Source organism: Dendropsophus ebraccatus, chromosome 2, assembly GCF_027789765.1.
Source record: "Dendropsophus ebraccatus isolate aDenEbr1 chromosome 2, aDenEbr1.pat, whole genome shotgun sequence".
Taxonomy (NCBI): domain Eukaryota; kingdom Metazoa; phylum Chordata; class Amphibia; order Anura; family Hylidae; genus Dendropsophus; species Dendropsophus ebraccatus.
In genome coordinates, this window is record NC_091455.1 from 40,261,471 (window position 1) to 40,284,779 (window position 23,309).

Consider the following 23,309-nt stretch of genomic DNA (forward strand, 5'->3'; position numbering starts at 1 on the left):
GCACTACACTGAAGATAGCGACCCCATACACATGTACGGACATGTGAAAGGGGCCGATGAAACACATAGGGGGAGATTAATCAAACATGGTCTGAAGTGAAACTGGCTCAGTTGCCCCTAGCAACCAATCAGATTCCATCTTTCATTTTTTAAAGAGTCTGTGAGGAATGAAAGGTGGAATCTGATTGGTTGCTAGGGGCAACTGAGCCAGTTTCACCTTACACCATGTTTGATAAATCTCCCCCATTGGTTTGATGTTCTGTCCACTACCATAGACAGAGCTACAGATATGTGAATAAGGCCTGACTGAAAGTCTATGGGACCCCCTTTCTTTAGCACTGGCTTCCTATACAGTAGATGGGGTGATGGATTGGGATATGGGATTGTCAGCCTCTTGGGGGAGAGGGGCTGATGTCTAACTATAGTAAGGACATAGCGGAAGAATATATAAGAGGGCGATTACACATAGAGGAACTGCAGCAGATCCTGTAGGTGTGAACGCACCTTACTGTGAGAAATAAAAAGGATTACAGCAATGCAGGGGGGTGCTTATTTGTGAATGTTGCCAATGTCAGGGCGGCAGCTCCTTGTTAGACAGTCACATAGGGCACGGCCCGTTTTCCAAATAAAAATGGAGTAAACGTCATCCGATTAGAAGTGACAGTAATGTGACAATGACGGACTGTAGGGACATAGAGGACACACAGTATATCCCCGCCAATGTATATAATGGGAGGGGCTGGGACCTAACCATTACAGGAGCACTCCGAGTAAGGGGCTATGCCCAGTGCAGGGGGTGAAGGCCGGAGCCGGACACACACATCCTCTGGGGTCACCCACTGCACCCTATATCAGTTCTGCCTGGAGGGGTCATTTTATTTGTATTACTAGAATGACTGCCCAAGGTTAGGGATTCATTCTGCAGGGATTTATATCCTTATATTATACGTCTTGTCCCCGGACAAACCCCTTAAAGGGATTATCCTGTATTAGAAAAACAAATCTGCTTCTTTGCAGAAACAGCGCCACTTTGTATTTAGTTTGTGTGTGGGACTGCAGCTCAGTTCCATGGAAGTGTTATGGAGTCGTGGAGTCGGAACTAGCTTTGGCTGGAGTCGGAAAAAATGTACAGACTCCGACTCCAGCTTTAAAAACAATCTTAGAACTATTATAAATTGAATTTTGATATGAATTTTATACGTTTTGCTCATCAATATAAATTATGATCAACATTCTAATAGGACACTGGCCCTATTAGATAAGGGGGGTGAAGGAAAAGTTGTCGGTCACCATTTGGCAGCTTGTTTCTGAGCTGGAAGAGTCCATTGTGTGGGGGGAGATCTGTGCTGTTCTCTTCCTGGATGCTGGATGACTGTATATGAGCAGCAGTGTAATATAAAGATATCCTGTGTAATATAGAGGAGGAGGAGGAGACATAAGTAGTGTAGCTGTAACCTCTGTCCTCAGTGTTGTTATTTTCTTCAGTGTTCTATGGCTGCAGCTGTGTGTGTGTGTGTGTGTGCGTGCTACGGCTCCAGCAGGCTGTGTGTGTGTGTGTGTGTGTGCTATGGCTGCAGCAGGCTGTGTGTGTGTGTGTGTGTGTGCGTGTGTGTGTGTGCTATGGCTGCAGCAGGCTGTGTGTGTGTGTGTGTGTGTGTGTGTGCTATGGCTGCAGCAGGCTGTGTGTGTGTGTGTGTGTGTGTGTGTGTGTGTGCTATGGCTGCAGCAGGCTGTGTGTGTGTGTGTGTGTGTGTGCTATGGCTGCAGCAGGCTGTGTGTGTGTGTGTGTGTGTGCTATGGCTGCAGCAGGCTGTGTGTGTGTGTGTGTGTGTGTGTGTGCTATGGCTGCAGCAGGCTGTGTGTGTGTTATGGCTGCAGCGGGCTGTGTGTGTGTGTGTGTATGCTATGGCTGCAGCAGGCTGTGTGTGTGTGTGTGTATGCTATGGCTGCAGCAGGCTGTGTGTGTGTGTGTGTGTGTGTTATGGCTGCAGCAGGCTGTGTGTGTGTTATGGCTGCAGCAGGCTGTGTGCGTGTATGCTATGGCTGCAGCAGGCTGTGTGTGTGTGTATGCTATGGCTGTAGCAGGCTGTGTGTGTGTCTGTATGCTATGGCTGCAGCAGGCTGTGTGTGTGTGTGTATGCTATGGCTGCAGCAGGCTGTGTGTGTGTGTGTGTATGCTATGGCTGCAGCAGGCTGTGTGTGTGTGTGTGTATGCTATGGCTGCAGCAGGCTGTGTGTGTGTGTGTATGCTATGGCTGCAGCAGGCTGTGTGTGTGTGTATGCTATGGCTGCAGCAGGCTGTGTGTGTGTATGCTATGGCTGCAGCAGGCTGTGTGTGTGTGTGTGTGTGTGTGTGTGTGTATGCTATGGCTGCAGCAGGCTGTGTGTGTGTGTGTGTGTGTATATGCTATGGCTGCAGCAGGCTGTGTGTGTGTGTGTATGCTATGGCTGCAGCAGGCTGTGTGTGTGTGTGTGTGTGTGTGTATGCTATGGCTGCAGCAGGCTGTGTGTGTGTGTATGCTATGGCTGCAGCAGGCTGTGTGTGTGTGTTATGGCTGCAGCAGGTTGTGTGTGTGTGTATGCTATGGCTGCAGCAGGCTGTGTGTGTCAGTTATGGCTGCAGCAGGCTGTGTGTGTGTGTTATGGCTGCAGCAGGCTGTGTGTGTGTGCTATGGCTGCAGCAGGCTGTGTGTGTGTATGCTATGGCTGCTGCAGGCTGTGTGTGTGTGTGTGTGTGTATGCTATGGCTGCTGCAGGCTGTGTGTGTGTGTATGCTATGGCTGCTGCAGGCTGTGTGTGTGTGTATGCTATGGCTGCAGCAGGCTGTGTGTGTGTATGCTATGGCTGCAGCAGGCTGTGTGTGTGTGTTATGGCTGCAGCAGGCTGTGTGTGTGTGTGTTATGGCTGCAGCAGGCTGTGTGTGTGTGTATGCTATGGCTGCAGCAGGCTGTGTGTGTGTGTTATGGCTGCAGCAGGCTGTGTGTGTGTGTGTGTGCGCGCGCGTGCTATGGCGTCCCTTCACACCCACAGTGACCCCTCGATATCACTATGTGTGACCCCCTCTATATCACTATGGCTGACCTCTATATTACAGGTATCTGGCATTGTTAGCAGTGTTTGTGTGTATGGTGAATATTAGTTAGAAACATAGAAGACTGTCAGCAGGAAAAGACCACCTGCTTCATCTAGTCTAGTTCTGAGTAGTTCAGGACATGGAGGCTGGAGACTGGCTGCATCCACTGCACACACAGGAGAAGCTGCTTTATATCTTTCCTTATTCCTCAGAAGCAGTGGCGGTCTTTGGCATCAAGCACCCCAAGCGATCGCTTGGGGCCCCCAACATCCAGGGGGGCCCCCACGCCCTGCTCTTGTGCTCAAGACCGCTGGACAGGGCTGCTGCCCCGCTCGCTGCTGCCATCTGAACTGTAACTATGAGCACTCGTAATGAGCGCTCATAGTTACATGCAGCAGCACTGACAGGGCGGGAGACATTGGCTCCCTTCCTGTCAGTCACTCTTGTGGCTGCAGGAAGAGTTTTCCCTGCGGTCACAAGTGGCAGCTTTGTCCTTGTGGTGCCGGCGCTCCACTGACATCACTGGAGCATTGGCGCCAGGACAAGGGGAGTGCGGCCTCTTGTGATCGCAGGGAAAACCCTTCCTGCGCCCACAAGAGTGAAGAGAAGAGGAGACGCCCAGACCCAGGTGAGTATAATTGTTTGTTTTATTGTGTTATATACTATATGGGAGGGGGAGCACACTGGGGTCTGTTTAACTGGGGGAGCGCACATCGGGGGTCTATATAAATGGGGGGAGCACACAGGGGGGCTATATAACAGGGGGAGCACACAGGGGGGCTATAGACTACTGGGGCTTCACAGAGGGGTCTATATACTACTGGGGGCAGCACACAGGGGGTCTATATACTACTTGGGGCAGCAGAATGGGGTCTATATACAACTTGGAGAGCACACAGGAAGTCTATATCCAAGTGGGGGAGCACACAGGGGGGCTATATACTACTGGGGGAGCACACAGGGGTCTATATACTACTGGTGGGGCACACAGGTGGTCTATATATAACTGGGGGAGCACACAGGGGTCTGTATACTACTGGGGCAGCACACAAGGGGTCTATATAATACTGGTGGGGTACACAGGGGGTCTATATACTACTGGGGGAACCACACAGGGGGTTTATATACTACTGGAAGAGCACACAGGGGTCTATATCCAAGTGGGGGAGCACACAGGAGGTCTATATCCAAGTGGGGGAGCACACAGGGGGGCTAAATACCACTGAGGGAGCACACAGGGGGGCTATATACTAGTGGGGGAGCACACAAGGGGTATATACAACTGGGGGCAGCACACAGGGGGTCTATATACAACTGGGGCAGAACACAGGAGGTCTATATACTTCTGGGGGAGCACACGGGGGGCTATATATAACTGGGGGAACACACAGGGGTCTATATACTACTGGGGGAAGCAAACAAGGGGTATATACTACTGGTGGCAGGACACAAGGGGTATATACTATTGGGGGGAGCACAGAATGAGTATATATTACTGGCGGTAGCGCACAAGGGGTATATACTACTGGGGGCAACACACAGCGGCCTATTGTTTTGGAACGCGTGTCGAGTGGGGGGGGCCCAGACATAACTTCGCTTGGGGCCCCAGAAATGCCAAGACCGCCCCTGCTCAGAAGTCGCCCCAGGATCATGTAGGAAATTAGGGAGAAGCTGCTGAGCCAGTGTGATATATAACTCCCCTGGTATCTGACCGGCCATTTATGAAGGAGCAGGAGTCGGACCTTATAAAATTCAGGAGTTGAAGCTGCGGCTTACCAACTCCACAGCCCTGGTTATAATAGACTCCTCTGTTGGCGGCTTACCTCTCAGAGAACAAAAAACATGCCCAATCCCTCTCCCCCACAACATCTGCTGTGATGAATCAGGAAGCCCCTCCCCCCCCCCCCATATATATCAGACTCAGTCACATGATCGCACTAACTTCATTCTATAGTCGGTAAGCCTGGCCCTGCGCTGTGTGTGAGGGTTGTGCGCTGGGAGAGCTAATACACAGATGAACACATGATGAAATAGTTTGTCACTAGCAGCGGCCTGTTAGGAATTAAGAGCTCACACAGCCGTCATAACATCACTCATCCAGAGCAAACACTATAGAAATCCTGCACCTATGCAGCGCACTGTATAGCTGAGAACTGAACACCGCCGTCAGCGCTAAGGGCCCAGCAACCGCCGTCAGCGCTAAGGGCCCAGCAACCGCCGTCAGCGCTAAGGGCCCAGCAACCGCCGTCAGCGCTAAGGATGTACAACCGTCGTCACCGCTAAGGGTCCAGCAACCGCCGTCTCTGCTAAGGGCCCAGTAACCGCCGTCACCGCTAAGGACGTACAACCGCCGTCACCGCTAAGGACGTACAACCGCCGTCACCGCTAAGGACGTACAACCGTCGTCACCGCTAAGGACGTACAACCGTCGTCACCGCTAAGGACGTACAACCGTCGTCACCACTAAGGACATAGGACTGGTAAAGCGATGGTGTATCCTTGTGCAGCTGCTGCCCCATTCATTCTCTATAGAAATGATTTTCACAGAGGGGCACATCAGCTTTATGGTTGCCTTCAAAGCTCCAAAGCTGTACCAGGCATGATGGGAACTGTGGTTTTGCAACAGCTGTGAGGCCACAGGTTCCCCTTCCCTGCTTTAGATCTGTGACTAGTTTTCCACCTGACACTAGGAGACGGGTGCAGACTATACATCAGGCTCCTCATGTGACAGACGTGTCAGAGACTTAGGAGGAAGCCTGATGGGCTCGGACCACAGAGGCCGCTGTCAGTAATAAGCGGGTGGGGAGCCAGGCTGCAGGATCAGACAGGGTTTATTTGTCTGTAATCATAGAGCTGCACCAACCTGGCACACAGGAGCTGCGTACACTAAACGGGGGAAGCTAGTCGCAGAGTTACTTCTCTATTTATTTCCATATATAGGAAAAATGGTGGCAAATAACCTTCAAGCAAACTCACTAAGGAAGGTCACTCACTGTGGGTGCAGGATCTTTATGTCCACAATAGAGAGCAGCGCTGAAGAGGGTCTCGCCTTCCGTCTTGAATTACACCTAACACCCACAGAATTGAATAAACACTGTAATACTCAGGTCCCCCTGCGGAGGCGCTGCAGGGAAACTGAACAATTAGGGGACATATTACATGGCGCGGTTAGGAGGAGGAAGGGAGTGGCGACCTGTCAGGTCAGCACTGGCTTCCTCCGCGGTCCCCACTCCTTGCCTGTGCTATTACACACACAGATAATGAAGGATTATTGGCCAGAACGTCCGGAAATCTGTCACATACTGCCGCTAATCGCTTTGTTAGATAGGGCCCTTACTGAAGACAGCTGATGCTAGGGTCTCAACAGGAGGACGCACTACAAGGGACTGTCCAACGCAGAGAACCCCTTAAAGTCAAGTGTCACGGTCATTTCATTTTTTTTTTTCAGTAATCAATAGTACAGGCGATTTTAAGAAACTTTCCCCAGGTTCCCCCCCCCCCCCTCTCTCTCATTCACTGCTCATTATCAGGAAATCCCGACTCTTTTACATCAGCTGAGCCCTGTCTGTTCTATGGAGAGGGGAGGGGGGAGATTAGTCGGCAGCAGAGAGCAGAGAACAAAGGATTACACAGCTGGACCTGTGTGAAAGCCGGTATTCAAAGGTCAGAGAGGTCAGTGCTTACCTCAGAGGAGATAGCCCGGTGATGTAGCTGTAAATTAACTCTTTGTTGCCCTGTTTTGGTGCCTCCACCCATCTCCCTCCACCCCTCCCCTCTCCATAAGAGAACCACAAAGACAGGGGGGAGAGCTTCAAACTGCTTTTCCATGATAGAAATGCATTTTCGGCTAATAAACCCAATAACAAAGTTTCTACTGTACTATAGATTTCTGCAAAAAAATTTAAACGACACTTTAAGGCTTTATACCCTGTAACGGTGTATACCCTGTAATATATGGCGTATACCCTGTAATATGCCCTGTAATATATGGTGTATACCCTGTAACGGTGTATACCCTGTAATATATGGCGTATACCCTGTAATATATGGTGTATACCCTGTAATATATGGCGTATACCTTGTAACGGTGTATACCTTGTAACGGTGTATACCCTGTAATATATGGCGTATACCATGTAATATATGGCGTATACCCTGTAATATATGGCGTATACCCTGTAATATATGGCGTATACCCTGTACTATATGGCGTATACCCTGTACTATATGGCGTATACCCTGTACTATATGGCGTATACCCTGTAATATATGGCGTATACCCTGTAATATATGGTGTATACCCTGTAATATATGGTGTATACCCTGTAATATATGGCGTATATACACAAGTCAATATTTGCCAGTAACATTTCCTACAGATCGATGTGAAAGTTATTCCTAGAGCAGCGAGAACAGAAAGAGTCAGAGCTGAGAGGAAGTGTAAGGCGGAAGCCTCGTACAGGTGACGGGACCGACTATACAAGAGACTGCCAGGAAATGCATCACCGGGAGCTGGCACACACTGGTATCTATAGCTGCCGAGACACCAGCAGGATCCCAGACACCAGGACCTCGCAGCACCCACCACCCGCACACAGGGACCCCGCAGCACACTGCTCCCATACACAGGGACCCCGCAGCATCCACCACCCAGACACAGGGACCCCGCAGCACACTGCTCCCAGACACAGGGACCCCGCAGCACACTGCTCCCAGACACAGGGACCCCGCAGCACACTGCTCCCAGACACAGGGACCCCGCAGCACACTGCTCCCAGACACAGGGACCCCGCAGCACACTGCTCCCAGACACAGGGACCCCGCAGCACACTGCTCCCAGACACAGGGACCCCGCAGCACACTGCTCCCAGACACAGGGACCCCGCAGCACACTGCTCCCAGACACAGGGACCCCGCAGCACACTGCTCCCAGACACAGGGACCCCGCAGCACACTGCTCCCAGACACAGGGACCCCGCAGCACACTGCTCCCAGACACAGGGACCCCGCAGCACACTGCTCCCAGACACAGGGACCCCGCAGCACACTGCTCCCAGACACAGGGACCCCGCAGCACACTGCTCCCAGACACAGGGACCCCGCAGCACACTGCTCCCAGACACAGGGACCCCGCAGCACACTGCTCCCAGACACAGGGACCCCGCAGCACACTGCTCCCAGACACAGGGACCCCGCAGCACACTGCTCCCAGACACAGGGACCCCGCAGCACACTGCTCCCAGACACAGGGACCCCGCAGCACACTGCTCCCAGACACAGGGACCCCGCAGCACACTGCTCCCAGACACAGGGACCCCGCAGCACACTGCTCCCAGACACAGGGACCCCGCAGCACACTGCTCCCAGACACAGGGACCCCGCAGCACACTGCTCCCAGACACAGGGACCCCGCAGCACACTGCTCCCAGACACAGGGACCCCGCAGCACACTGCTCCCAGACACAGGGACCCCGCAGCACACTGCTCCCTCCCAGACACAGGGACCCCGCAGCACACTGCTCCCAGACACAGGGACCCCGCAGCACACTGCTCCCAGACACAGGGACCCCGCAGCACACTGCTCCCAGACACAGGGACCCCGCAGCACACTGCTCCCAGACACAGGGACCCCGCAGCACACTGCTCCCTCCCAGACACAGGGACCCCGCAGCACACTGCTCCCAGACACAGGGACCCCGCAGCACACTGCTCCCAGACACAGGGACCCCGCAGCACACTGCTCCCAGACACAGGGACCCCGCAGCACACTGCTCCCAGACACAGGGACCCCGCAGCACACTGCTCCCAGACACAGGGACCCCGCAGCACACTGCTCCCAGACACAGGGACCCCGCAGCACACTGCTCCCAGACACAGGGACCCCGCAGCACACTGCTCCCAGACACAGGGACCCCGCAGCACACTGCTCCCAGACACAGGGACCCCGCAGCACACTGCTCCCAGACACAGGGACCCCGCAGCACACTGCTCCCAGACACAGGGACCCCGCAGCACACTGCTCCCATACACAGGGACCCCGCAGCACACTGCTCCCAGACACAGGGACCCCGCAGCACACTGCTCCCATACACAGGGACCCCGCAGCACACTGCTCCCATACACAGGGACCCCGCAGCACACTGCTCCCATACACAGGGACCCCGCAGCACACTGCTCCCAGACACAGGGACCCCGCAGCACACTGCTCCCATACACAGGGACCCCGCAGCACACTGCTCCCATACACAGGGACCCCGCAGCACACCGCTCCCATACACAGGGACCCCGCAGCACACCGCTCCCAGACACAGGGACTCCGCAGCACACCGCTCCCATACACAGGGACCCCGCAGCACACCGCTCCCATACACAGGGACCCCGCAGCACACCGCTCCCATACACAGGGACCCCGCAGCACACTGCTCCCATACACAGGGACCCCGCAGCACACTGCTCCCAGACACAGGGACCCCGCAGCACACTGCTCCCAGACACAGGGACCCCGCAGCGTCTACATCCAGGGGATCAGACACAGGACATGTGTACAGCACAAGTTGTGAGCGTGGGGCCCCGTGTCCCGGATTAGGAGCCCACATGATCCCTGTACTGTAAGCTCTGTGTGTACAGAGGAAGCGAAAGAAATCCCACCGAGGGTCTACAAGGAGGGGGCCGCATACTGCGAGAGAGAGGAGATGAAAGAGGGGCCCAGAGACACAACAGAGACAGGACAACAAAGGGCGAGGAGATCCGGCCCAGGTCACACTGTGGACTACAGCTGCTGTACACCAACAGCCTCGCTACACTGCAGGGGCCCGCCGGCACCGGGCACCCCAGGGTGGTGGAGAGTTCTGCCATATACTCAGCTCTTCCTATTCCTTCCATGGTAGTTTTCCTCACTCTCTGCTCCTCTCCTGGTACTGGGTACAAATACTGAGAACATACTACATACTACCTGAGCTCTACATAGTGGTGTCCACCAGGAAGGTCACTGACAGAGGCAGTGCTGGCACAGGTGGCATCAACGGAGGCTGGAAGAGGTCAGATGACGCCACAGGTGACAACACTCAAGCTTTGGTCAAGGAGCAGTGGTGACACTAGATGGGCACAGGTGGCAGGAACAGGTTAGGCAGTGCTATATGTTATAGGTGGGCATAGGATGGACAATTACACACAGTGGGCACAGGTTAGGCACCAGGCATCAGTAAGGTGACTACACAGGCAGAGTGCAAGATGGGCAAGTGGCACACCAATGGTCGGCACGAGCCACCCAATGACACAGGCTTTAGTCACAAGGCAACCAGAGACACAGGTGGCAAGCAGAGGGCACACAACAACTCACAGACAAGGGCATCCAGCGACACAGGCAGTTGGTATGGGGCACCTGGCAACACAGGCAGCAGGTATGGGGCACCTGGCAGTAAAGGCAGCGGGTATGGGGCACCTGGCAGTACAGGCAGTAGGTATGGGGCACCCGGCAGTGAGTATGGGGCACCCGGCAGTGGATATGGGGCACCCGGCAGTGGATATGGGGCACCCGGCAGTGGATATGGGGCACCCGGCAGTGGATATGGGGCACCCGGCAGTGGATATGGGGCACCCGGCAGTTGTTATGGGGCACCCGGCAGTGGATATGGGGCACCCGGCAGTGGATATGGGGCACCCGGCAGTGGATATGGGGCACCCGGCAGTGGATATGGGGCACCCGGCAGTGGATATGGGGCACCCGGCAGTGGATATGGGGCACCCGGCAGTGGATATGGGGCACCCGGCAGTACAGGCAGAGGGTATGGGGCACAGGCAGCGGGTATGAGGCACCAGGTAGTGGGTATGAAGCACCAGGTAGTACAGGCAGTGGGTATGGGGCACCCGGCACTGGGTATGGGGCACCCGGTACTAGGTATGGGGCACAGGCAGTAGGTATGGGGCACAGGCAGTAGGTATGGGGGCACAGGCAGGGGGTAGGGGGCACAGGCAGAGGGTATGGGGGCACAGGCAGTAGGTATGGGGCACCCTGCAGCGGGTATGGGGGCACAGGCAGGGGGTATGAGGCACAGGCAGTAGGTATGGGGCACAGGCAGTAGGTATGGGGGCACAGGCAGGGGGTATGGGGGCACAGGCAGGGGGTATGGGGGCACAGGCAGGGGGTATGGGGGCACAGGCAGGGGGTATGGGGGCACAGGCAGGGGGTATGGGGGCACAGGCAGGGGGTATGGGGCACAGGCAGGGGGTATGGGGGCACAGGCAGGGGGTATGGGGGCACAGGCAGTAGGTATGAGGCACAGGCAGTAGGTATGGGGCACAGGCAGTAGGTATGGGGCACAGGCAGTAGGTATGAGGCACAGGCAGTAGGTATGGGGCACAGGCAGTAGGTATGAGGCACAGGCAGTAGGTATGGGGCACAGGCAGTGGGTATGGGGGCACAGGCAGTAGGTATGGGGGCACAGGCAGTAGGTATGGGGCACAGGCAGTAGGTATGGGGCACAGGCAGTAGGTATGAGGCACAGGCAGTAGGTATGGGGCACAGGCAGTAGGTATGAGGCACAGGCAGTAGGTATGGGGCACAGGCAGGGGGTATGGGGCACCCAGCACTGGGTATGGGGGCACAGGCTGTAGGTATGGGGCACAGGCAGGGGGTATGGGGCACCCAGCACTGGGTATGGGGGCACAGGCTGTAGGTATGGGGCACAGGCAGGGGGTATGGGGCACCCAGCACTGGGTATGGGGGCACAGGCAGTAGGTATGAGGCACAGGCAGGGGGTATGAGGCACAGGCAGTGGTCAGGGGTCAGCCAGCAGCTGCACAGTACCTAGACCCCAGCACAGCGCCCCTGAGTGTCACTGGAGGAGACCAGCAGCCTAGAAGAATGAGACAGTACAGGCAGCGCCGTACAAAGGGTGTGTGATCTCCAGAGGGGGGAGACAGCCGAACACAAGATGGATGAGGCTCGGGCAGGGAGCCGGCTGTGCACCGACAGTCACCAGGGTCACCGCGCTCATCCAATCACCGCTCAGCACAACACGTACCGGGCAGATGTCCCGTCCTCGGCCTCCCGTAGCCGGGCCGTCCTGCTCTTCTCCCCGCTGCCGTCCGCCTCACACTCTCCCCTCTCCCAGCACCTCTGCGGCCATCACAGAGCTCCGCCCAGGCCCCGCCCCTGACACATCTCCCAGGGAACACCCACCTGACGTCACCGCCCACTGTCCTATGAGAACGACCGCCTCCTGGGATGTGTGACGTCAGCGGTGTTACAGTTGTCGGCCGGCGCTGGTTAGCCGGGAGTTCGCAGGGTGGTCACCGCCGTGCTGCAGCATTACATGGGGAAGCGTTCCTTCTACCTGGGCTCACATAGGACGTCCTGGAAGGCAGTGTTCGACAACTTTTCTACAGCTGTTGCAGAACTACAACTCCCAACATGCACTGACACTTTAAGGCAGCCCCTTGAAGCCACAGCTCAAGGTACTGGCTAACCACTCAGTGTCAGTGAAAGAGTCAGGTTCATACACATGAAGCGATTTTTCGACGATCAACGATAAACGAACTCAAACGACCGCCATGGTGAACGACCTGAAATCGTTCACCCAATTACACGGAACGATGATCGTTATTGAGTTCACCGCTGCTACCCCAGACGTCTTATCACATGTGAACGATAAGCGAACAATCAACGATAAAAATCGGTCCAAATTCTATTAAACAACCGATTTGTCGTTTAATCATCTGCTATTACACTAAACGATAATCGTTCAAATTCGAACGATTTAACTATTTTTCGAACGATAATCGTTCCGTGTAATACCACCCTCACATTATGAGCCTGACTCATTACCTTAGGGTATATGCACACAGAGTAATTCTCGCTGAATACTCCATGCAGAATCCGCCGCTCGTCCCCTCGTTCTCCCGCTTCCCTCCACCGCCTCTATAGACTCCATTATATGCGGCTCTCCAAACTCATTGATTGTAATGTACCTTTTGGACAGTTTCTGCAGTTTGTTTGGTGGTGACCATGTGATCCAAGGCCAAGATCGGAGTTAGCCCTGATCCCAGCCACTGTAGCAGCCTTAGTCCCCTTTCACATATCCGTATGAAGGGGTCCTTGCTGCTGCTTGCAGGTTGTGGATGGCTTTGGATCTGCAGCTATGGGTGACTATGTTTCTATGTTTCTTCTATATAGGATTATGCGTCGAACATGGCCCTGAACCATAAAGCTAATGGGGCCTTATACACGGTCCTACCTCTACATTACCTAACGCCTTCTGATCCTAGGGAAGACAATGTAAGGGTGGATTCAGACTACGGAATCCGCATGGATAAATTCTGGCTGATTCTGTCGCTAGTACGGGCTCACGGCCGAGCGCCTTTCTGCCAGCTCCATAGACACCATTCTATGGGTGGGCCGATTCCGCTATCCGCCCAAAAAAGTGACATGTCAATTCTTTCGTCGGAATGCGGAATCCGCCCGTCCATAGAATGGTGTCTATGGCACAGCGGAGAGGTGCGCGGCCGTGAATGCGTACGAGCTATGGAATCCGCCGAAATTTATCCATGCGGATTCCGTAGTCTGAACCCACCCTAAGGGGGTATAGATGTATATTAGATAGCAGAGATGGCTGCGGGTCATCAGAGAGTCTGTCACACTCCATAGTGGATTCTGGTTAGCGGCACTGTTTGCTGAGCAGCAGCCTGACTATGTGCCATCCGCTGCTTAGTAACAGAGACCTCCGGGGCACGTGGGGTTTGATAAGCATTTATGTATTACTAATGGTGTGATGTGGGGCTGCTGGGGGCTTTGGTTTGACCACTAAGAATGTTCTTTTTAATTTTCAAATAGGAAAAATATCATCCCTGAGTGGAGACCCTGATGATGGGCTGTACATCACACCTATGGCTGACACTAATGCCTCTCGGCTACATTTAAGAATCAACGCCAGGATGTTGCTATATAATTTGATCAAACCATATTGCCTCATGTACCACCTGCAGTCCCTACACTAAATCAACACTGTGCCGGTCAGCGACCGCCAACCCCACAAATCGAGCACAAGCAGGGAAGAGAGGACACGGAATGGCCCTGCAACCCCAATGTCACAGGACAAAACCCCAAGGGCCCCCTTAAGCCCGCAGACACTGCCGGCAGAGAAAGCGGCCACCAAGCGTGAACAAGGTGTTTCTACTCACCACTGCAAAAGGACGCTGGTTGACCTCAGGGACATCAACCAAAACACCGCAAAGACACCATCATGTGTCTCGACGTCAGTGTATTCTAGAACATTGCCCCCTGGGAAATCAAATATGAAAAAGAACACTGCAGAGACACCATCACATGTCTCGACGTCAGTGAACTAGCCAGACCTTCCTCCGGGAAGGAACAACCAAGCCAAGAAATCAAGGAAACCACCCAAGCAAGACATCCATCCACAGACAGCTTTTTCGGGGTATTTGCCCCTCATCAGTGTGGAGTAGGATTCTGGCTAGTGGGGGCAATGACTAGTAAGTGCATGCAAGAGGACGCTGGTTGACCTCAGGGAGATCAACCAAAACACCGCAGAGACCCCATCACGTGTCTCGACGTCAGTGTATTCTAGAACATTACCCCCTGGGAAATCAAATATGCAAAAGAACACTGCAGAGACACCATCACATGTCTCGACGTCAGTGAACTAGCCAGACCTTCCTCCGGGAAGGAACAACCAAGCAAAGGAATCAAGGAAACCACCCAAGCAAGACATCCATCCACAGACAGCTCCCACTAGCCAGAATCCTACTCCACACTGATGAGGGGAAAATCCCCCGAAACAGCTGTCTGTGGATGGATACCTTGCTTGGGTGGATTTATTGATTGCAGACATTCCTTGGTTTGGTTGTTCCTTCCCGGAGGAAGGTCTGGCTAGCTTACTAATGTCGAGACATGTGATGGTGTCTCTGCAGTGTTCTTTTGCACTAATCACCACTGCACCAGAGGTAGAATGTAGAATGTGAGAAATAGGAGGTACTTACCATGTGTGTACAGGTGACATTTGGGGAGATTTATCAAACTGGTGTAAAGTGAAACTGGCTCAGTTGCCCCTAGCAACCAATCAGATGCCACCTTTCATTCCTCACAGACTCTTTGGAAAATGAAAGGTGGAATCTGATTGGTTGCTAGGGGCAACTGAGCCAGGTTCACTTTACACCATGTTTGATAAATCTCCCCCATTGATTCTATAAAAAAAATTTCTGTGCCAACCCCTCTAATTCCCCCCACACCCCCATGGTTGAACTTGATGCACTTTTTTCTTTTTAACTGTATCATTTGCTTTCTTTGCATGTCCACAGAAAAGAGGAAGAGAGTGATCCCACCATTTCAAAATGTGATATTGCTGAATATACAGATTTTCACCCTCTTAACTATAAGAATAAAGAAGTTACATGATGATTAATCTAAAGCTATTAAAGGGAACCCATCACACATTTTAGATCACCATACCACCATCATGTCTTTATGCAGTGTCCGACTAAAGCTTGTACTAAGCCTGCTCGGTCCACCCTGGCCTAGTAGAGGCGGCTTATGGGACACCTAAAGACATACTCAGTAGAGAAAAAAATATTTTTAAATCGACTGGTCCCAGAAAGTTATAAAGATTAAAAAAAACCTCAAGTCTTCATGTACTTATCAGCTGCCAGACTACCCCATTAACCTTAGCAAAAGATTAATTGAAGGTTACATAGTTATATATAAAATTGTACATTGTACAGAATTAATATACTAGGTTTAGGGGCTGGTTTGCAGCATGACTACACATGTTAGGCTTATGTTCACACACAGGAAAAAAAAAGGACTGGTGCTTCTGCTAGTACAGAAAAGGGTTTCTGGTTTTTAGAAAGTTATACAATCTTTAATTAATTTCTATTTAAAAATCTCAAGTCTTCTCATACATATCAATTGTAGTATGTCTCTGCTGCCACTTCCTGCAGGACATACAGCAGATCATAAGTACTGGAAGACTGGACATTTTTAAATAGAAGTAAATTACAAATCTGTAAAACATTCTGATACCAGTTGATTTGGAAAAAAAAAAAAGTGTGACAGATTTATCAAACAGCCTGATACATCTGACGCATTTAAAGATGATCTAGTCCAGGGATGGGGAACCTTAGTCCCTCCAGCTGTTGCAGCTTCGGCTATTCAGGCATGATGGGAATTGTAGTTCTGCAATAGCTGGGGGGCCGTAGGTTCCCCATCCCTGATCTAGTCTAACACTTTTAGTAAATGTGGGCCAGTGTGTTTAAATATCTACTAGTGATGAGCGAATAGTACGCTATTCACGCTATTTGATTGCGTTCAAATATTTGAATGATAACGCAGTAAAAATTCGATTCGTCCTCCCACATTCTGACACTTTTTTCCAGCCAATAAAAATGTGTGTGTGTGGGGGGGGGGGGGGGACAGGCACAAGGAATAGGCAGGACTTTAAAAAAAACCTCTAACTGTGATTGGCCGGCTAAACTACGTCTCCTCACTACGTCACCTTATTTATTTAAAAAAAAAAAAACGCATGGGGTCCCCCCTATTTTTATAACCAGCCGGGTTAAAAACCAAACGACAGCAGCCTGGTAACACCAGGGTGGGAAGAGCCATTGGTTTAGGCCCTCCCCAGCCTAAATCTTACCAGCCTGCTGCCGCCCGATCCAGCAGCGCCAATTTTGATGCTCCGGGACCACTGGCACCCAGCTCTTCCCAGTACCCCTGGTGGCATTGGGTACTGGGGTAATAATAGGGGGTTAGTGTTAGCCATTTTATACCGGCTAACACTAGGCCCCAACTTAGTAATGGATTCCGTCTATTAGACGACTTCCACTACTAAGTCTATAAAGTAAAGAAATAAAGACAAGACACAAGTTAAAAAAATTTTTTATTCAAATAAAAACACCCCCACACCCCTCATTGACCATTTTATTAAAAAAAAACAACAAACAACCGCTGGTCATCGACGTAGTCCACGGAATCCGACGTAATCCCCAGGATACCGATATCTGAAAAACAAAAAGGGAGAAACACACAAAAAACACACAAACAGGAGCACAACACCCATCATTGTGAGCGGTGTTGTGCTCCTTACAGTATGCAGCATCTTTACAGATCGCTGCTTACAGTCTGGCCCCAAGGGGTTAAGGGAGGATGTATTGCATCCCCCTTAACCCCTTGGGGGCCAGACTGATGTCAGACTGCACCCATCCCAGCAAGGAAGGGGTTAAGTGACCCCCCTTCCTTGCTGGGAGGGGTGCAGTGCTGGGGAGGGGGTGGGGAGAGCTCTATACTCACCCCGATGTGTCCTCTTCGCTGGTCCGCAGCACAATGAAGTCACTGTACTGCGGACCCGCTAATTATATGTGCGCTCAGCCGATCAGCCAATCAGCTGAGCGCACATATAATTCTAAATGTTTCTTCTAATAATGCTATTGTGATAACATAATTAGAAGAAACATTTGATGTTTTCATTAAAGTAAAGTGATGATTAGTACAGAATGCTCTATTGCCGGCAATATGAATTAACGGCTTATGGAGCTTCCTGTACTAATTAATATTTAATTAATAAAACACATTTTCGTTTAAATAAAATCAGTTTCGTTGGTCAATAATTTAATTTAAACGAATCCATCATTGTGCAATTAAATATACTGTCAAAAAATAAATGTATATATAAATATACATTTATTTATATATATTTATTTTAACAGTATATTTAATTGCAAAATGATGGAATCGTTTAAATTTAATTATTGAACAATGAAAGGGACTTTATTACAACGAAAATGTGTTTTATTAATTCAATATATTAAACATGAGAGGCATCGGCATCGGCATACTGCAGAGGATCGCAAACCCCGGTAATAGCGATTCATGTAAACTGTTTCCCTGCTTTCCCAGATGCATCCAGAGGTGTTTCCATCACTTTCTTAAGATTTTATTTGTTATTTTTAGTTGAACCAGATTTCCAAGTAAATGACCGTATGTTTTCAGCCGCATGTCTATTTTTTCCCACGGCCGGAGTTTCATCCACACATTTACAGCCGCATAAAAAATACAGCCGCACAGTTACATAGTGTGAACCTAGCCGTATACTGTGAGTGTGGGATAATAGCTGTTATGTTGCTACTCCAGATTTGCGCAGTCTGCGTCCTGTAAAGGAGTTGAAAGGCTTTTTCATTTTATTACTGTAAAAACAATTATATATCCAGTATACGGCTGTATACTGTGATTGCGTTATAATCAGTCCTGTATTTAGAGTTTATGCTGCCCTAGGCATTTTGCACGCTGAGGCGTCCCCCCCCCCCCCCCATTACTGTACATGCATGGTATATACCCTGGCACTTGGGTGCTGCTCTGCTTGATGCCCGCTGTTCTCATCAAACAAATGTGATGGAGGAAGGAAGGAGGCCGGGGACGTCTTAGTTTGGGGGCCGCTTCTGTCCAGTGTCGGACTGGGGGACCTGGGGCCCACCAATATAGAACCAGTGAGACACGACATGCTGACCCGCTCCTTTCCTGAATTCATCTGTATTTGTGACAAATCCCTACATTTATACAGCTCTCAGGGTATGCTGGGAGTTGTAGTCTCTGAGAGGACAACCCTGTAATAAATCACTGTGTGCAGAGGCTCCTGGTGGCTGCAATCTGTGGGTGACAACCATCAGCCCTGAAGGTCCAGCAATACATCTGTCTACACTGTACTACAACTCCCAGCATACTCTGAGGGCTGCAGACTGTCAGTACATGCTGGGAGTTGTAGTGCCTGCAGCTGTTGTAGTTAGGTCCTATACACTGTATGCTTTGTGACATATAAGAATACATAGATCTGTGGGGGCTCAGTGTAGGGAAGTGACCCCAGAACATCACTAATAGGGAATAGAACAAAAACATCTCCCCCTATCCCCTATTAGTGATGTTCTGGGGTCACTTCACTACACTGAGCCCCCACAGATCTATGTATTCTTATATGCTACAAAGCATCCAGTGTATAGTGCACCTAGGACCAAACTACAACAGCTGCAGGCACTACAACTCCCATCATTTACTGACAGTCTGCAGCCCTCAGCATATGCTGGGAGTTGTAGTGCCTGCGGCTGTTGTAGTTGGGTCCTAGTTTAAAAGTTTGCGCTAGTGTACTGTAGTGACCCCGGGGCTGTGTCAGTACACTACCGCAAACAATACACTGACCCATTTAGACCCCAATGGTACACAGGCTCTGCACACTATAGAAGTGATTACAGTGCAGTTACTAATGACTCACAGGTGACGTCTTCTCCGATTGCCGTCGCTCACTTTTTTCTTTCTTCTCCATCTGGCGCAGCAATCAAGAAGACTTCTCCGACCACAACTAGTCTGCAAGCAGGCAGCTGGGGGTGACTGGGGAAGGGAGGCAGCTGGGGGTGACAGGGGAAGCCGCTGGGGTGACAGGGGGAAGGAGAGCAGCTGGGGTGACGGGGAGGGGGAGCAGCTAGGGGTGGCAGGGAGAGAATCTGGGGAGGCAGAGGGAGCAGCAGCAGATGGGGGGCAGAGGGAGCAATGTGGGGCAGAGGGATCAGCTCGGGGGCAGCAGCTGGGGTGGCAGGGGGAGTAGAAGGGGGGCAGGAGGAGCAGCTGGGGTGGCAGGGAGAAGATTGGGCAGCTGGGGTGGCAGGGGGAGAAGATGGGTGACAGGCGGAGGAGCAGATGGGGCAGGGGGAGAAGATGGGGGGCAGGAGGAGCAGCTGGGGGGCCGGGAGAGCAGCTGGGGGTGCTGGTGGAGAGGCTAGGGGGTGCAGGAGGAGAGGCTGGGGGGTGCTGACGGAGAGGCTGGGGGGTGCTGACAGAGAGGCTGGGGGTTGCTGACAGAGAGGCTGAGGGTTGCTGACAGAGAGGCTGGGGGGGGGGTGCTGACGGAAAGGCTGGGGGGGAGGCTGTGGGGTGCAGGAGGAGAGGCTGGGGGGTGCAGAAGAAGAGGCTGGGGGAGAGGCTGTGGGGTGCAGGAGGAGAGGCTGGGGGGTGCAGGAGAAGAGGCTGGGGGGTGCAGGAGGAGAGGGTGTGGGGTGCAGGAGGAGAGGCTGGGGGGTGTAGGAGGAGAGGCTGGGGGGTGCAGTAGGAGAGGCTGGAGGAGAGGCTGGGGGTGCAGGAGAAGAGGCTGGAGGAGAGGCTAGGGGTGCAGGAGAGGAGGCTGTGGGGTGCAGGAGGAGAGGCTGGGGGGTGCAGGGGAAGAGGCTGGGGGGGGGTGCAGGAGAAGAGGCTGGGGAGAGGCTGTGGGGTGCAGGAGGAGAGGCTGTGGGGTGCAGGAGGAGAGGCTGTGGGGTGCAGGAGGAGAGGCTGGAGGGGGGTACAGGAGGAGAGGCTGGAGGGGGGGTACAGGAGGAGAGGCTGGAGGGGGGGTACAGGAGGAGAGGCTGGAGGGGGGGTACAGGAGGAGAGGCTGGAGGAGGGGGGGTACAGGAGGAGAGGCTGGAGGGGGGTACAGGAGGAGAGGCTGGAGGGGGGGGTGTACAGGAGGAGAGGCTGGAGGGGGGGTACAGGAGGAGAGGCTGGAGGGGGGTACAGGAGGAGAGGCTGGAGGGGGGGTACAGGAGGAGAGGCTGGAGGGGGGGGTACAGGAGGAGAGGCTGGAGGGGGGTACAGGAGGAGAGGCTGGAGGGGGGGTACAGGAGGAGAGGCTGGAGGGGGGTACAGGAGGAGAGGCTGGAGGGGGGGTACAGGAGGAGAGGCTGGAGGGGGGGGTACAGGAGGAGAGGCTGGGGGGGGGTGCTGACGGAAAGGCTGGGGGGGAGGCTGGGGGGTGCAGGAGGAGAGGCTGGGGGGTGCAGAAGAAGAGGCTGGGGGAGAGGCTGTGGGGTGCAGGAGGAGAGGCTGGGGGGTGCAGGAGAAGAGGCTGGGGGGTGCAGGAGGAGAGGGTGTGGGGTGCAGGAGGAGAGGCTGGGGGGTGTAGGAGGAGAGGCTGGGGGGTGCAGTAGGAGAGGCTGGAGGAGAGGCTGGGGGTGCAGGAGAAGAGGCTGGAGGAGAGGCTAGGGGTGCAGGAGAGGAGGCTGTGGGGTGCAGGAGGAGAGGCTGGGGGGTGCAGGAGAAGAGGCTGGGGGGGGTGCAGGAGAAGAGGCTGGGGAGAGGCTGTGGGGTGCAGGAGGAGAGGCTGTGGGGTGCAGGAGGAGAGGCTGTGGGGTGCAGGAGGAGAGGCTGGAGGGGGGGTACAGGAGGAGAGGCTGGAGGGGGGGTACAGGAGGAGAGGCTGGAGGGGGGGTACAGGAGGAGAGGCTGGAGGAGGGGGGGTACAGGAGGAGAGGCTGGAGGGGGGTACAGGAGGAGAGGCTGGAGGGGGGGGGTGTACAGGAGGAGAGGCTGGAGGGGGGGTACAGGAGGAGAGGCTGGAGGGGGGGTACAGGAGGAGAGGCTGGAGGGGGGGGTACAGGAGGAGAGGCTGGAGGGGGGATACAGGAGGAGAGGCTGGAGGGGGGGTACAGGAGGAGAGGCTGGAGGGGGGTACAGGAGGAGAGGCTGGAGGGGGGGGTACAGGAGGAGAGGCTGGAGGGGGGGTACAGGAGGAGAGGCTGGAGGGGGGGTACAGGAGGAGAGGCTGGAGGGGGGGTACAGGAGGAGAGGCTGGAGGGGGGGTACAGGAGGAGAGGCTGGAGGGGGGGTACAGGAGGAGAGGCTGGAGGGGGGGTACAGGAGGAGAGGCTGGAGGGGGGGGTACAGGAGGAGAGGATGGAGGGGGGGTACAGGAGGAGAGGCTGGAGGGGGGGTACAGGAGGAGAGGCTGGAGGGGGGGTACAGGAGGAGAGGCTGGAGGGGGGGTACAGGAGGAGAGGCTGGAGGGGGGGTACAGAAGGAGAGGCTGGAGGGGGGGGTACAGGAGGAGAGGCTGGAGGGGGGGTACAGGAGGAGAGGCTGGAGGGGGGGTACAGGAGGAGAGGCTGGAGGGGGGGGTACAGGAGGAGAGGCTGGGGGAAGAGGGAGCGGCCGCTGCCGAGCAGGAGAGAAGGACCACAGGGCTGCAGCTGTGAGCTTCCGGCCAGTGATAAGAGGCAGCGTGTGCCGGAAGCTCACCGGACCGAAGCGGCACAACACCCCCCCTACCCCCCCCACCCCCGGGTCGTGGACCAGGCACCCATGGGCCGGTGCCTACGGCGGCGGGGGTAAAAAATTTTTTTTTTTTTTTAGAAAAAAAAAAAAATTGTTCCCAGCAAGGCGCCGCCCTAGGCACCGGACCACGGGTGCCGAGTGGTAAAAACGGCCCTGGTTATAATACCTGTCATTTTGCTACTAGTGATTTGCGCAATCTGCATCCTGTGAAGGAGTTGAAGAGCCCTTTCATTTTAATATATGTTTTATTATATATATTATATATACGCTAATATTACGCAAGTGCGTACCGCTAGGCCAAAACGTACGCTTCTACTTTACGTTCATCACTAGTCTTAGATGCAGCCAGGCATGCTTCCCCTGCTGTCCTATATGCATCCAGAGGTGTTGGCATCATTTCCACAGGTGTCATTGTGCACTTGGTAGCCTTCAAGTCGTCGAATATTGATTTCCAGGTCCCAAGTATTTTTCATCCATAGACTATAATGGGATCCAATATTCGTTCGAATATACGAATATTGGGAGCTATTCAAATCGAATATCCATCACTTTTTAAATAATATAATTATTATTTAATAATATTAAATTATATTTATATGGGGGCACTAGGGACACAATTACTGTATGGGAGCACAGAGGGAATTATATTTGTATGGGGCATTGGGGACATGCTTACTCTATGGGGGCACAGAATGCATACAGTGATCATCTAAGGCAGGGGCGCACAAACTTATATTGGTCTCAGGGCCGTAAGAGGGGCTGGAGATCAGTCCATGAGATGAGCTCTCTGATGTTTTTACTTCAGAGCTGGTCGCTTTTTTTTTTTTTTTTGTAGCATAGGGCGTTTATATAATCCGCATAATATACTATATAAACATACAGTGCAAATAGAATGATGCCCGGCTGACAACCAAGGTTGTTTCAGGGACAAAGTTTTTCAAGGACAGTGAATTCTTGGAAATCAAGGACGGTTGGCAGCTCACTTGCGGTGGGTGAATGATACCATGTGATCAAATTAGAAAGTGTTAGCGGTGCCCAGATATCCTGCTCATACTGCATATGAAGAGTAACCTAGAAACACTGTGTATTAGAAACTGAAGTCACCCCATTTGTTAATATAGTTTCTGTACCATGTCCAGATCACAGTGTTGTAGT

General features: G+C 53.1%; 1 protein-coding gene across 1 annotated transcript in view; it reads right to left on the bottom strand.

The window, feature by feature from the left end:
- The window catches only part of WWP1 (WW domain containing E3 ubiquitin protein ligase 1), a 78,911-nt gene extending 66,691 nt beyond the window's left edge, over positions 1-12,220 (bottom strand). Inside the window, exon 1 of the mRNA XM_069957398.1 lies at positions 12,097-12,220. The gene's annotated coding sequence lies outside the window, so the exon portion shown is untranslated. The remainder of the gene's footprint in view (positions 1-12,096) is intronic.
- Positions 12,221-23,309: the final 11,089 nt, after the last annotated feature.